This window comes from Leucoraja erinacea, chromosome 26 (genome assembly GCF_028641065.1).
Source record: "Leucoraja erinacea ecotype New England chromosome 26, Leri_hhj_1, whole genome shotgun sequence".
In the NCBI taxonomy this organism is placed as follows: domain Eukaryota; kingdom Metazoa; phylum Chordata; class Chondrichthyes; order Rajiformes; family Rajidae; genus Leucoraja; species Leucoraja erinaceus.
The window spans coordinates 12,930,817-12,945,689 of NC_073402.1; the positions used below are offsets into that span (position 1 = coordinate 12,930,817).

A 14,873-nucleotide genomic window follows, 5' to 3' on the forward strand; every position below is an offset into this window, starting at 1 on the left:
TTGATTGGCAGACAACAGTCAGGTGAGGGGTGGGAGAGGTGGAGATAACGACAGAGGCTGGAAGGTGATGCAGAAACAACAGAAGGAAGAGAGGGGTGAGCAGTTGATGGGGATCTAGTGGGAGTTGGATGTGAAAGGAGTAGATGAAGGGAAGGGTAAGAAAAAGGGTGATAAAGGGTTGTGGGTTATTGTGGGAAGAAGGGGATAGACAATAGGTGCAGGAGTAGGCCACTTGGCCCTTTGAGCCAGTACCGCCATTCAATGTGATCACAGTTGATCATCCCCAATCAGTACCCCGTTCCTGCCTTCTCCCCATATCCCCTGACTCTGCTATCTTTAAGGGCCCTATCTAGCTCTCTCTTGAAAGTATCCAGAGAACCGGCCTTCCACGTCTCTGTTCTAAATGGCTTACTCCTTATTCTTAAAATACTTGAGAGGATCAAGGTAGATAGGACAGAGGGAGAAAAAAAAAGGGGGATGGAGGTTTCAATTCCCTCCGGGGATGAATAACGTTTATCGTATCATATTGTATCGTAAAACAATGTTCATGCCATTGGATTGTAGACTACCCAGGGGGCATTTGAGGTGCTGTTCCCTTGGTTTGTGTTTGGCCTTTCCTTGACAGTGAAGGAGGCTTGTGAGTGTGGATGGAATCTGGGAGATACAGTTGGCTCAGCGGACAGAATGCAATTGCTTGGCAAACCAGTCGCCAAGCCTGCATTTTGTCTCTCGGATGTGGAGGAGACAACATTGAGAACACCAATTGCAACAGATGAGATTGGAGGAGGTGAAGGTGATTCACTGTCTTACCTGGAAGGGGTGTTTATCAGAAGGAATGGGTGACGTTTCGGGTCGAGACCCTTCTTCAATCTGAAGAAGGATAGCAACCTGAAATGTCACCCATTCCTTCTCTCCAGAGATGCTGCCTGTCCTGCTGAGTTACTCCAGCATTTTGTGTCTACCTTCGATTTAAACCAGCATCTGCAGTTCTTTCCTACACAGGGGTGTTTATCACCCTGGACGGAGGTGAGGGAACATGTGTAACGCCTTTGGTGCAGGGAAATGTGCCCGGAGAGGGGAGATATGGAGAGAATGGCCCCTGTGGCAAGTATAGTCATACAACATGGAAACAGGCCCTTCAGCCCAACCTGGCCATGCCAAGCAAGATGTTCACCTACACTAGTTCACCTGCTTGCACTTTGCCCATATTCCACTAAACCTTTCATATCCATGCATCTGTCCAAATGTATTTTAACTGCGGTTATTGTACATGCCTCAACTACCTCCTCTGACAGTTCATTCCATATACCCATTATCCTCTGTGAGAAAGAATTGCTCCTCCAGTTCTCACAAAATCTTTCCCCTCTCTCTGTCTCCTATGTCCTTTCATCTTGATTTCCCTACTCCCTGTCAAAGATTTTTTACATTCACCATCTCTTGTCCCCTCGTGATCTTATACACCTCTACAAGACCGACTTTGGCTCGTATGTTCTAAGGAATAAAGACCTAGTCTGCCCAACATCTCCCTATAGCTTAGATCCTCAAGTCCTGAAAACATCCTCAGCGGGAAGAGGATGAGGAGGGGAAAATTTAACGAATGGTGGGACTGCTTTGTAGCTAGTGGAAATGTCAAAGAATGATGTGTTGTTTGCAGAGGCTGGTGGAATGATAGCTAAGATTGAAGGGAACTTTACTCTGTTCTGTCTGGGGGAGGTGGGATGAGAGCAGAAGTGTAGGATATAGAAGAGATATGGGCGAGGGTTTGGTCAACCATAGTGAGATGGACGCCGAATTTCAAAAGCAAAAATGGGTTTCTCAGATGTCTTGGCATGTGAAGCCACATCTAGCGAACAGAGACAACAGAGATAGCATCCTCGCAAGGGACAATGTCGGAAGGTGCGTAGATTCATTAATTCATGAGTAGCTGTTGGAGTCAGTTGGTTTATCATAGATATCAGTGGATTGCTTGTCTCTTGAGTTAGTTGTAAAGTTTAGGAAATTAATGAATTCTGCATTGGTGCAAGCGGCAGCAACTATGCAGTTGTCAATGCAGCGGAGAAAGAATTGGGAATTGGTGTTGGAGTTAGCTTGGAAGAAATACTGCTCCACACACCCAACAAAGAGGCAGGCATAGTCATGTCAGAGCCTACGGTTACACCTTCGATTTGTTGAAAATGGAGTAATCTAAAGAGAAATTGTAAAGAAGCTCTGATAGGTGAAGGAGCATGTTAGCAGAAGGAAAGTGATTGGATTTACCTTCTATTTGGAAATGTAGGGTCCCGAGGATGTCCTGATGGGGCTGGAAGTGTATAGAGACTGGACATTCATAATTAAAAAATGAGGTGTTTGGGGCCTGGCATTGATATATATTGAGCATGTGAGGTGACCTGGAAGTAGATGGGAACATGCAAATCTGCAGCAAAACAACTCTGATACTATCCTGCATTATCTCAAAGTTGGTGTGTAGGATTACCAAGTCACCCAAATGCTTTGAAGGCATTGAATTATGTTCGAGCAGCAGAGAGAAACGTGAATAGACACAACATGTGGAGTAACTCAGCAGGGCAGGCAACATCTCTGAGAGAAGGAATGGGTGATGTTTCTGGTCGAGAATTGATCAGTCTGAAGAAGGGTCTTGACCTGAAAAGTCACACATTCCTTCTCTCCAGAGATGCTGCCTGTCCTGCATAGTTACTGCAGCATTTTGTGTCTACCTTCGATTCAAACCAACATCTGCATTTCTTTCCTACACTAGAGAGAAACGTGATCCAAGTTTTAACTCCTTCGAAGAATCCCCCATGGCTATCAAACTCTTTCAAGAGATTAAATAGATTTAAAGGTCATATCCCACTGCTAACCATCAATTGAGCTCCATTTCTGTCAGGGGATGATTGTAAAAGTAAAACAAAAGGAAGATTCCACATCTGAAATAATAAAGCAAGAAATGCTAGAGCTTGCGGCAAACCAGATATTATCCACTGGGTGATTGAAAGGGAAGTTGATGTTTCAACTCAATGACCGTTGATTTTTAACAATCTACTAGTTGAAGAAGAAAAAAATCAACTTAAGGGAAGTGGATCATAAAGCATTTATTAACAGACATATTCAGATCATGTTTAAACAATAAGAAGCAAGTGTTACTGATTGATAAGCTATCTTTTAACTCTTCAATTGAAATAAAGCCTTAGACTTCAGTTCTGCAAATTTTGAAGAAGTTCCTACAACAGGCCAGGGAGAGGTTATTGTGAGGATATTAATGCAGAATAAAAATATGTAAAGAAAATGATTGCATAATCAAGGAATTATTTGCGATGCTATGAAATGTTGAAGGCATTAAAAGCTTAGTGAAAATTGATAATTTCAATTAAACGTAGAGAGAGAAAAAGAGAACATCTTATTTTTGAAATTGAATTAGTTCTGATATTTTGCAATGAGCTATTGTCTTTGTGTAATTACTTAAAGTATATTCATGTTGACTCTTATTCTGATATTGTTCTGCTGTCTGATTTATGCCTTTCAATTTTCCAATTCACAGAGCTTAATGGAATCACATTACAAATACACTTATCGCTACACTTTCAGAGCTAGATACCATTACAAGAAAACAGTCATTACTTTTCTGGAAATCATAATTTAATTTGGAAATATTTTCTGTTTTGATGTCTATAATGGGCTACTGAACTATTTTCGCATGCCACGGGGGAAAATATATAGAAAATATATAGATTGAAAGAGCAATAACATATCTGAAATAAACAATTTTTGAACCACTAGCAACATTATCCTTTAACAGACCCTCAGATTTGGAACATAAAGTCTTCTGTGATGCTTTTGCATCAAGGTGCAGCCTGTATGTGAATCAACATGGTATATGATTTCTACTCTGTAGCGGCACAGTGGCGCAGGAGTAGAGTTGCTGCCATACAGCGCCAGAGACCCGGTTTCCATACAGACTATCATTACCATCAATGCAGGGTTTTTACATTGTCCTTGTGATCGTGTGGGATTTTTCTGAGCGCTCCTGATTCCTCCCACTCTCCAAAGAGGTACAGGTTTGTCGGTTAATTGGTTTCAGTAAATTGTAAATTGTCCCAAGTATGTAGGATAGTGTTAGTGTATGGGGTGATTGCTGATTTTACTTCGGAGTCACGTGAGTGACTACGTGAAGAACCCACCCAGTGCGCAGGCGCGGCATTACGTCAGCAGCGCAACAGCGGCAGCAGCTGGAGCCAGGCTCTCCAGCGGCAGGATAAAGACAAGACCTCAGGTAAGTGAGTTTTTTGTATTACAGAGAGTCGCTAACGGAGGAAGAAGCTATGGCTACCCGAAAGCGACCAATAAAGAGGACTGCCTGCCCAACTCCACCCGAGGAAGGGTCAATATCTGGGCGGCAGCCACCAGCGGCGGAGGAGCTGTTTGAACGCTCCCGCACACCCGACGCCGAGCCGCTCCCTGTGCCGCCGATTGCGACGCCCCGCACAGGGAGAAAATCAACCCGAAAAACAGACCGGCCGGTGGCCTCCGACTCGTCGGAGGAACGGGAACACTCTCCACCGGCGAAACGGGGAGACAGCCGCTTAAGCTGCATAAGGCAGCTGCTCGAGCAGATGCTCGAGGAGGAGATGCAGGCAAGGCATCTCCAAGGAGGACGGGCTGTGGCCTCCTCCAAACCATCACCACACCCTTCTGTTCCCTCCTTGTTTGAGGTCAGTAAGGGAGGCCAGGACTGGGCTGGCCTATCACAAGGGCAGGCGGACGACAGCGCAAGCATGCCAGGCGAGCTGGAGGAAGAAGAGCTACTGGGTGTAGTCAGCAGGTATGCGGCGCCCCCGAGGACCGGAATGATGCTAGCGCCAAGAATGGCGGCCAGTATCAACAGGCTCTCTAATAAGCCATTGCAGGAGAAAATTATACAAGAGGCCCTCGACACTTACACGGCGCCGGAAAACTGCGAAGCGCTTCGAGTAAAGACCGTAAACGGCCAGATATGGAGCCAGCTGGGGCAGCATATCAGGACACAAGAGCTGAAGATGCAGCGTATCCTGAAGCTCCACACCGCAGCCATTACCGCCTTTGCTCGGTCCACGGGGAACGTGGAACTCTCTACACCTCAGCAGGACGTGCTGGCCCTAATGTGCAACACGCAGTATGAGCTCAACAGCTTAAGGCGTGAAAACATCAGGCCTGCCCTCAACCCCAAATACGCGGGCCTTTGCAAAGCTCCGGCGCCAGAAAAGGAGGCGCTACTATTCGGGGCCGACTTGGCGAAAAGGCTCAAGGAACTGGAAGAGGCGGCCAAGCCTGTAGGCCTCATGAGGGCAGGGCCAGGACCGAGCAGGGTGAAGACACCCAGTTGGCAGCACGCCTCGGCATCCACCAGCAGGTACCGAGCTGGTGAAAGCCTGGTGACCGCTTCCCACTACCCCCAGAGCTCTTTTTTAGAGCGGGGCCCAGAGCGGAGCCGTGGGAAGATACGCCGCCCCACCACAGCACCAACAAGGACACCCTCGGGCCAAACCCATCGCAAACGCTCCCAGAAATGAACATGGAGGTAGGTGGGTCTGGTTCCTGTCAACATACACAGACAAAGGGTGTTGTATTAACAGGAGGGCGTTTAAGGTTCTTCAAACATGTTTGGTGCTCCTTTACTAACAACAAGTTTATACTCAACAGTATCAGTGGATACAAAATTGAATTTAAACCAGGCATAGAACCGCCGGTTCAGCACATACCCCAAAGGGTATTCCTTCCCACAGAATTAGAGAAGGTAGAAGGACAAGCTGAACTAGATAGGCTCGTGTCCAAGGGCATCATTGAGAGGGCCAGACACGAGCCATTGGAATTTGTATCGAATATATTTATCAGAACCAAAAAAGATGGTGGATGTCGCATTATCATTGATTTGACATCACTAAATCAGTCTGTTGAGTATCAACATTTCAAAATGGAGACATTTGTTACTGCCAGACAACTGATCTCCAAGGGATACTTCATGGCAAGCATAGATATTAAGGATGCTTACTATTTAGTACCCATTCATAAGGATCATTTCAGATATCTGAAATTTATCTGGATGGGGCAACTATGGCAGTATAGAGCATTACCCAATGGTTTAACGACAGCTCCCAGATTATTTACTAAAATTCTCAAAGTGGCCATGAAAAAATTAAGAGAACAAAAACATTTAGTCATGGCCTATTTGGATGATGTTCTCATATTAGGGAGAACAAGGGAACTAGCTGTCGCAGGAGTCTTAGCTACTAAACAACTCCTTGAAACATTGGGATTTGTTCTACACCCAGATAAATCAATATTGAAGCCAACAACTAACATGGACTATCTAGGCTTCACTATCGACACTATCCGTATGACTGTCACTCTGCCAAGAAACAAAAAGGCTGCATTAGCAGAAGCATGTAACAACTTAATCGCAAAAACACAACCAAAGATCCGGCATGTAGCCAGAGTCATTGGTAGTATAGTAGCAGCATTTCCAGCTGCACAATATGGCCCCTTGCATTATCAGAATTTACAAAGAGCAAGGACACATGCACTACGTCTAAGTAGGGGGCATTATGACCGAACTATGGACGTACCCGCTGAAGCCAAATCAGAACTTCAGTGGTGGGTGGATAACATTTGGCACAGTTACAGTCCTATCGCTGTCACCAATCCTAACATAGTCATTACAACGGATGCCAGTGTTTTAGGCTGGGGAGCTACTAACTCTATGTCCAGCACAGGTGGCAGATGGACTAATTCAGAGGCATCGCTACTACAATCACTAGGCATAAATTATTTGGAGATGCTGGCCGCCTTTTATGGGCTAAAAGCATATGCATCCGATATGCGGCACGTGCATGTCAGGTTAATGATTGATAACACGACGGCGGTGTCTTACATCCAGCACATGGGTGGCATAAAATCAGTATCATGCGACAAATTGACTACTATAATCTGGCAATGGTGTGTCGAGAGACATATTTGGCTATCAGCTGCCTATTTACCAGGCAAGCTAAACACAGTGGCGGACACCAGGTCACGAAAATTCAATGACAACATCGAATGGATGTTAGACCCAAAAATATTTGCTAGAATTGTTAAGCAATACGGTACGCCAGATATAGATTTGTTTGCGTCTAGATTAAATCACCAGCTACCCATGTATGTGGCTTGGGAACCAGACCCAGAGGCAGCAGCGGTAGATGCCTTCACGCTGGATTGGGGAAATTTCTTCTTCTATGCTTTCCCTCCCTTCTGCCTCATCAGCCGGGTACTCCAGAAAATACAAGCAGACTCAGCTTCAGGTATTCTGGTCGTACCCGACTGGCCTACCCAGCCATGGTTCCCAGTTTTCCACGACATGGTGGTAGAGTCACCCATGGTTTTTCACAGCCACCCACAACTATTGACTCACCCGGTATCCGGCATAAGCCATCCATGCCATCAAAAATTGAAACTCCTGGTTTGTAGGTTCTGAACAGGCCTTACCAGGGATTGGGGTTATCAGAACGAACAATCACCACCATGTCGGCGTCCCTGCGAGTCTCTACCAAGAAGCAGTACTTGACCTACATCAAGAAATGGGAGCAGTACTGCTTGGATGCAGGGACATCATACAAGACAGCCTCGATCACGGACGTGCTGGAATTCCTGGCCCACTTGCACCATGACCAACAGATGAGCTACAGTGCCATCAATGCAGCACGGAGCGCCCTGTCCGCTTACCTTACCACAGGACATCACAGCATTGGATCCCACACTCTGGTTATAAAACTCCTCAAAGGGATTTATAATACTAAACCCCCTACACCCAGATACACCCATGTATGGGATACAAGTGTAGTTTTGTCACACCTTAGAGGTTGGCCTCCGGTGGGATCCTTGAGTCTGGAGCAGTCCACTCTCAAGACCCTCATGCTCATGGCGCTCGTCTCTGCGCAAAGGGTTCAGTCACTGCATCAACTAAGACTGGACAACATGGTAACCACCCCAGACTCCATTACATTTACCATGCCGGGGTTGGTAAAACAAAGCAGGCCAGGTATGCCCAACTCTCCGTTAATCTTCCGGGCCTATCCTCCAGAACCTAGGCTGTGTGTAGTGACCCATCTATACAACTACGTAGACACAACCCAAACGCTTAGAGGGAGTGAAAAAGCCTTATGGGTCAGCCACAAAAAGCCTTTTGGACGGGTTACCAGCCAGACAATATCTAGGTGGTTGAAACAGGTTTTAAAAGCCGCGGGGATTAAAACGGATGTTTTTAAATCCCATTCTATCAGGGGAGCGTCCACGTCAGCGGCGGAACGGATGCAGGTTCCCATAGACCACATCCTTAGTACAGCGGGATGGTCAAGGGAATCAACGTTCCGGAAATTCTACCACAAACCGCTGATGGAGAAGGACTTGTTTGCGGACAAAATTTTAGAATCTGCAAACTTATAATTTAAAGCCCAGGGGAGCTATTTTTTGTTATTGTTAAATAAACATTTTTGTTTCAAAAAACTAACAAATTCGTTGGTCTTTAGATACCACTTCCTCCCTCGATGAACTTCGGCAGTGAGTGATATAGCTGTTACACGGTTTGAAATCACAGACCTTTGAAGTCTTCACGTAGTCACTCACGTGACTCCGAAGTAAAATAGTGAGATTAAACGAGTACTTACCAGTACGAAGTTTGATCTGTATTTTATGAGGAGTTACGATGAGGGATTACGTGCCCTCCGCTCCCACCCTCGTTGTATAGATCAAACTCGAGCTGATGTCTCTTTAATCTTTACTATCTTTACTTCAATATTGTGTCTACCTGTGATTCCACACCGCTGCTTGGAAGTATGCCGCGCCTGCGCACTGGGTGGGTTCTTCACGTAATCCCTCATCGTAACTCCTCATAAAATACAGATCAAACTTCGTACTGGTAAGTACTCGTTTAATCTCACTATCAACGTGGACGGTGGGCTTAAGGTGCCTGTTTCTGTGCTGTATCACTCAAGTAAAGCTGGAACAAATGAACGAAGAACAAATTTAACCCAGGGCCTATATTAAGGACAGCACAGAGGCATAGCAATAGAGTTGCTGCCTTACTGCGCCAGAGACACGGGTTTGATCCTGAGTAAAGGTTTTGTCTCTATGTAGTTTGAACGTTCTGCCTGTAATCACATGGATTTTCTCCGGGTGTTCCCATTTCCTCCCACGTTCCTAAGACATAAATTGTAAATCGTCACTGGTGTGTAGGATAGCCCTTACACATTGCAAAACATGTAACCAGGGAAAAATAAACGGCTCAGGCAATGGCAACCCTGAGATGATTTTAATGCTAACCATAGGCCCAGTAAAATCCAGAAAAGACTAAATAACATCATTGTAACATATTTGCCTTAAATTTCCAATTTTTCAATGTCCTGGTCACACCTTCGGGTGGTTTTAAGACACCTGACCAGCACCTGTCAAATACCTTGACATGCAGAAATACCTGTGTTGTAAGTAAAAATATTGTAAATACTCAGCCGATTAAGCAGCATCTGTGGAGATTAATATTTCAGTGTAGTGATCTTTCTCCATTATTAATATAATTATTTACAATGTTGAGACCAAAATAGCATTAAGGCAATGTAAATGCAAATAAAATTAACCCGTCAGTCCTTTGCCGCTGTGTACTTCAATGTTTGGGGAGAGTGTAACATGAGTTTAGGAAATTGTTTTACTGATGTATTGACTGAGGAGCCATGATATAGAATAATGAAGAACAAATAAGATTCCAATAGGTCGGCAGAAATGAACATTGAATTTTAAAAAACAAGAAAGCAGAGCTGTACAGGGCACGAACAGGCATTTTGCCCCACAGTTTGTCTGTGGCAAACATGATGCCAAATTAAACTTGAACCATAATTTATGCATTTTGAAACTGTATTGAGCACAGCATGGAATGTGAGATCCAACAAATTTAATCCCTTGAGGCTAGTAAAGCAGCCCAGGTAAAATTTCATTTCAAACCTCAAAGCAGAATAATAAAAGTCCAGGCTATGAATCTGACTTTCAAGTGTGAACAAATTCTGTCAAATGAATGTTTGATTGAATTACTATTTTAGCGTAAGGAAATAGAAGTGTTTATATATTTGTGTTAAGATGGAACTGCATATGCTGGAAAATCGAAGGTACACAAAAATGCTGGAGAAACTCAGCGGGTGCAGCAGCGTCTATGGAGCGAAGGAAATAGGCAACGTTTCGGCCCGAAACCTTGCCTATTTCCTTCGCTCCATAGATGCTGCTGCACCCGCTGAGTTTCTCCAGCATTTTTGTGTTTATATATTTGCTGACTTGCTGGATTAGTAAAAAACTCTTGGTTAAGTTTACTAAGGCTTGTTGTTTCATGTGTGATATTTACCTGGTCCCATCAGGAATCCAGTTTTCCATTAACCATCTGCTTTCCTGTTTACTTTGTTTATATTTACAGCATTTTGTAATGAGGTTAGCAATAAGAAAAAGTAATTAAATGGACCATTCCTTGTAATGTAAGATGTGTGTTTCCTCCTCGTATGAGATAAAGTGTGTTTGAGTTTACATTTGTGTAGAGATGCAATGTGGAAACAGGCCCTTTGGCCCACCGAGTCCACATCGACCAGCGATCACCTGTACACTAGTTCTATCCTATACACTAGGACATATTTATAGAAGCCAATTTGCCAACAAACCTACATGTCTTTGTGCTGTTTCCACATTTGAGATGAGCATAATACTGGGATTGAAATCGGCACAATAGAACAGAGGGCATTCTCTAATGCCCCCAGCAATTAAGCAGATTCCCAATAATCCATCGTCCCACCTCAGGCTGATGGAAAACTGGAGAAACTTGCTAAAGAGATAATTTTCTTATTCTCCTACTCTGTACTGCTTCCTAAAACAAAGCTTGCATAGTCCGTGCTCTTCACAGTGGTCGATGCAATGCTGCACTCAATGCAACAGAGAAGTCACTTGGGGATTTCTGAAGGAGATCAATCAAAACCACACCTCAACTGAAGCCTCCTCCCAACTCCTTTTCAGCAGCAAATCTACAACTGAGTTAGAATCAGCTCCTTTGTCCCTGGTCTTTGCTACGATGACATCAAATCATATCTGTCTACTTTTGAAGATTACGTCTACTACTGTTGCCTAGAGATTCATTCAAACACCCAGTGCCCACAGTGGAATAAATTCCCTTTTGATATCTATCCATCCAGATTCTAGTTCAGGATTGACCTTGTTTATGGTCTTTGATATTTCATGCACTTCAGTGAGATTCCCTTTAAATGGCTTTGACCCAAAATGACGAGATAAAACTTTATTTGCCAAACCCGGATTTGCACTTGGAATCATTTGTGGTTTCTTTCTCTGCACTTTGTCAGAGTCAGCTCCCTGTGTCTGCCTCTGTTCTGTACACCCACTGTGCATGCGTGGGGGAGTGTTGGAAGGGGAGCTTTTTGATCTCTCTTCCTGCTTGAAGTTCACATTTTATATTCATGTCCTTGGGTTAGATGAGATTTGCAGGTTTTAGATTTGGCCACTTTTTGTAAATCAAAATATTCAAAAATCATGAAAGAAGGGAGGGAAAGCTGTTTGGAACATACTTTAAGAATACATTATTCAGATGCAAATGTGAATCTTACTTATACACATAACGTGAATCTGAAATGTAAGCAGGAAGTACTGGAAAGACATGCAGCTCAACTTGTATTAGCTGAGACAAAACAGTCTTTGTCATTATTAACTGCTCACCGTTTCATCTAAACCATATAAATAGTGGTTCCAAAATAATGATGAGGCATCTTAGGGTACATATAGAAATGTAGGAAGAATTTGTGTAGGAAGGAACTGTACACTGCTGGTTTACATCGAAGATAGACACAAAATGCTGGAATAACGCAGTGGGACAAGCGGTATCTCTGGAGATAAGGATGTCAGTCTGAAAAAGGGTCTCCACCTGAAATGTCACCCATTCCTTCTCTCAAGAGATGCTACCTGTCCCGCGGAGTTACTCCACCATTTTGTGTCGATTTTCTATTGTAGAAATAATTTATTATCTTTGTATTGCAATAAACAGGCTATTTGTTACAAATCAATTATTGCAAATTTGAAAATGACTTCACTTGTACTCAGGAGTACATAGGCAGCCCAGTGGCACAGCTAGTAGGACTGCTGCTTTGCACCTCCAGTGATTTCAGTTCCATCCTAACCTCTGGTACGGTCTATGTGTAGTCTGTATGTTCTCCCTGTGACTGCATGGGTTTCCTCTCACATCCCAAGACACGTGTGTCATAAGCCATTGTAAATTGCACCCAGTGTGTAATTAACATAGACTCTGGGGGAAGATGAGGAACATGTAGGCGCTTCCTGCGTGTGCGTCCCTGCGTGTGCGTCCCTGTGTGTGCGTCTGTCGGAGTGCTTGGAGTGCTGCGGGATTGGACGCTGCCTGCACTCTGCTTGGAGTGCTCTGAAGTTTACATAAACAGTGAGTTGAGCAGCCTGTTTTAGTGCTGTGTAGCTTGATGCACATTATTATGATAGTCCAATAAAATGAATGACTAAATTACAATACTTTCAACACTGGATTAGTATTTCATTTTTTCAACTTTCCTTTTCATCAATGGAAATTTGTTTTCTCTCAGTCAGTTCTCCAAATCGCACCATATCAAAATTGTAATTGAACTAAATATTTGCCATCATTCTTAATGTGGCCTAATTTGTACGTTATACCAAATTGAAATTCAGTGTTTGTATTCTATTTTATTCAGTAACTTTTAGATGATTTTTTCATTGTTATCTTCCTTCTTTCAAATATCTTCCACATTAGTAAATATAATAGCCTTGTCGTAAGAAAAAACCCTCACCACATAAATTATTTGGACATCCTCAAAGCTAACTTGATATTAAGCAATTATTTCTCTTGTAGAAATTCACGGGATTTCTCCCAGTCACCTGTCAGAACTTGGTTGAAATATTGGCTGAAGCTATGACAATGGCGTGAATGATCATTCGTCCCAAATCTCTGAATGTTTCCAAGTTATCATGGGTGGAAGATTTGGAAACCTCTGGAGAAATTCCCGGCAAACGTCACCATTCAGTGCATAAATGTTCGATCAACGTACGACATACGCTCATCCAATTTAAAACATTACATAGATTATATTATTCAAAAACTAAATTAAACAAAATCTTCCCTAATGTTTCACCAATCTGTGATAAATGCCTGTGTCAAGAAGCTACCATAGCGCACTCTTGTGTTTTTTGTACAAAAATCCAAAAATTCTGGTATGAAATATTTGATATTTTTTCAAAATTAATCAAAATAAAACTGGTACCAAAACCAGAATGGATTATTTTCGGAATATCGGAAGGTAACCCTGAACTAAACGTGTTTCAGAAGAATTTATTTAATTACGGGCTAATAATGGGAAAAAAGCTTATACTTAAATTCTGGAAAGATGCGCCCACACCAACAATAAAAATGTGGATATCAAATATGTTTGAAACATTACATCTGGAAGAGATGAGATTCCTCTTAGCAGGTAAAGCAGACCAATTCCAAAAGACGTGGTCTATGTTTCTGGACCTTTTACAAGTATGAGGTGCAATAGTAATTTAAATAAACAAATAAATAAATAAGTGGTATCGGGACCTGGTAACGGGAGGTAAAACAACAAAAACAGGCTTGGTTGGTGGTCCCCTTTCTGCGGAGTTTAATGTTATAATAGAGCGATTGTTCCTTTTTTCTTTTTCTTTCTTTTCTAGGATCTATTTTCTCACTTTACTTCCTTCTCTAACTTCTTCTCTAAGGGGCTTTCTTTTCCCAACACTCTTGCACTTCACGACTCTCGCGCACTCTCCTTACTTTCCTTACTTCTATCTTTTTCTTAAAGCTCAAAAAAAAATGAAGCGGTACAAAATATGTATTAAGATATATGTGTTGTGTAGTATTGTAATTTACCGTACTTCTAATAAAAATAAAATTAAAAAAAAAAACAAAAAAAAACGTCACCATTCAGATTCTTTTCACAAATGCGGACGCTGAAAGTAATTTTAAGTTTCGAGAATGAAGGGTCCTGATCCGATACATCACCTATCCATGCTCGCCAGAGATGTTGTTGGCTGTCTCACTGAGTTACTCCAGCACTTTGTGTCTTTGAAAGTGATTTTAAGTTGATTTCTGACTTGGGCCCAATGTTTCCTAGAGCCAGAAAACGGAAAAAGAAAATTTGCTGTTTTCAACAACTAATGAAATCCCATGTGAAGTGTGGCCATGACATAATGTAGGAAACACTGCAATGAATTTCAACTTTTTTTTTTTTTCTTTAGTTTAGGGGGTTTTCTTTTTTCCTTTTTTATTTTTCTTTGTGTCTTTTTATCTTTGTGTTGTTTTTTACATTTATAATTTTCCTTTTAAAGAATTAACTATATTACATAGAGGTCTATATAATCATTATGTATTTTGACACTGGTCTCTTATTAGGTTACACCTGTTATTAATGTAATCCTGATCCCTATGTATCAATACCATTGTTATGTTTATCATTATTCTTTTTGTTCTTTTTTATGTTTTATTTGTGTTTTTTGGGGGGAAAAAAACAATAAAAAGATTTAAAAACAAAAAAAAGAAAGAATTTCAACTTCAGCATGACACTCTGATTTTAAAATTGTGCCTTGGTTAAAGGCTCTATATAGAGAGGACATTTGAGAGGGTGCCCTTGTTATCTTTCATGACTGAGATGACAGATAAGGCATCAGGTTAACTGATCAATGCAAACTCTGTAGTATTCCTTCAGTTTCTTTCTACAACCACAACCCAGATGAGCTGATTGTCAGTCTGATGAATCCACAATGTAGGAAGTCACTTACTC

The 14,873-nt window shown here is 42.5% G+C and overlaps 1 protein-coding gene across 1 annotated transcript in view; it reads left to right on the forward strand.

Annotated features, from left to right (window-relative positions):
* csmd2 (CUB and Sushi multiple domains 2) overlaps positions 1-14,873 on the forward strand; it is a 577,487-nt gene that overhangs the window by 114,394 nt on the left and 448,220 nt on the right.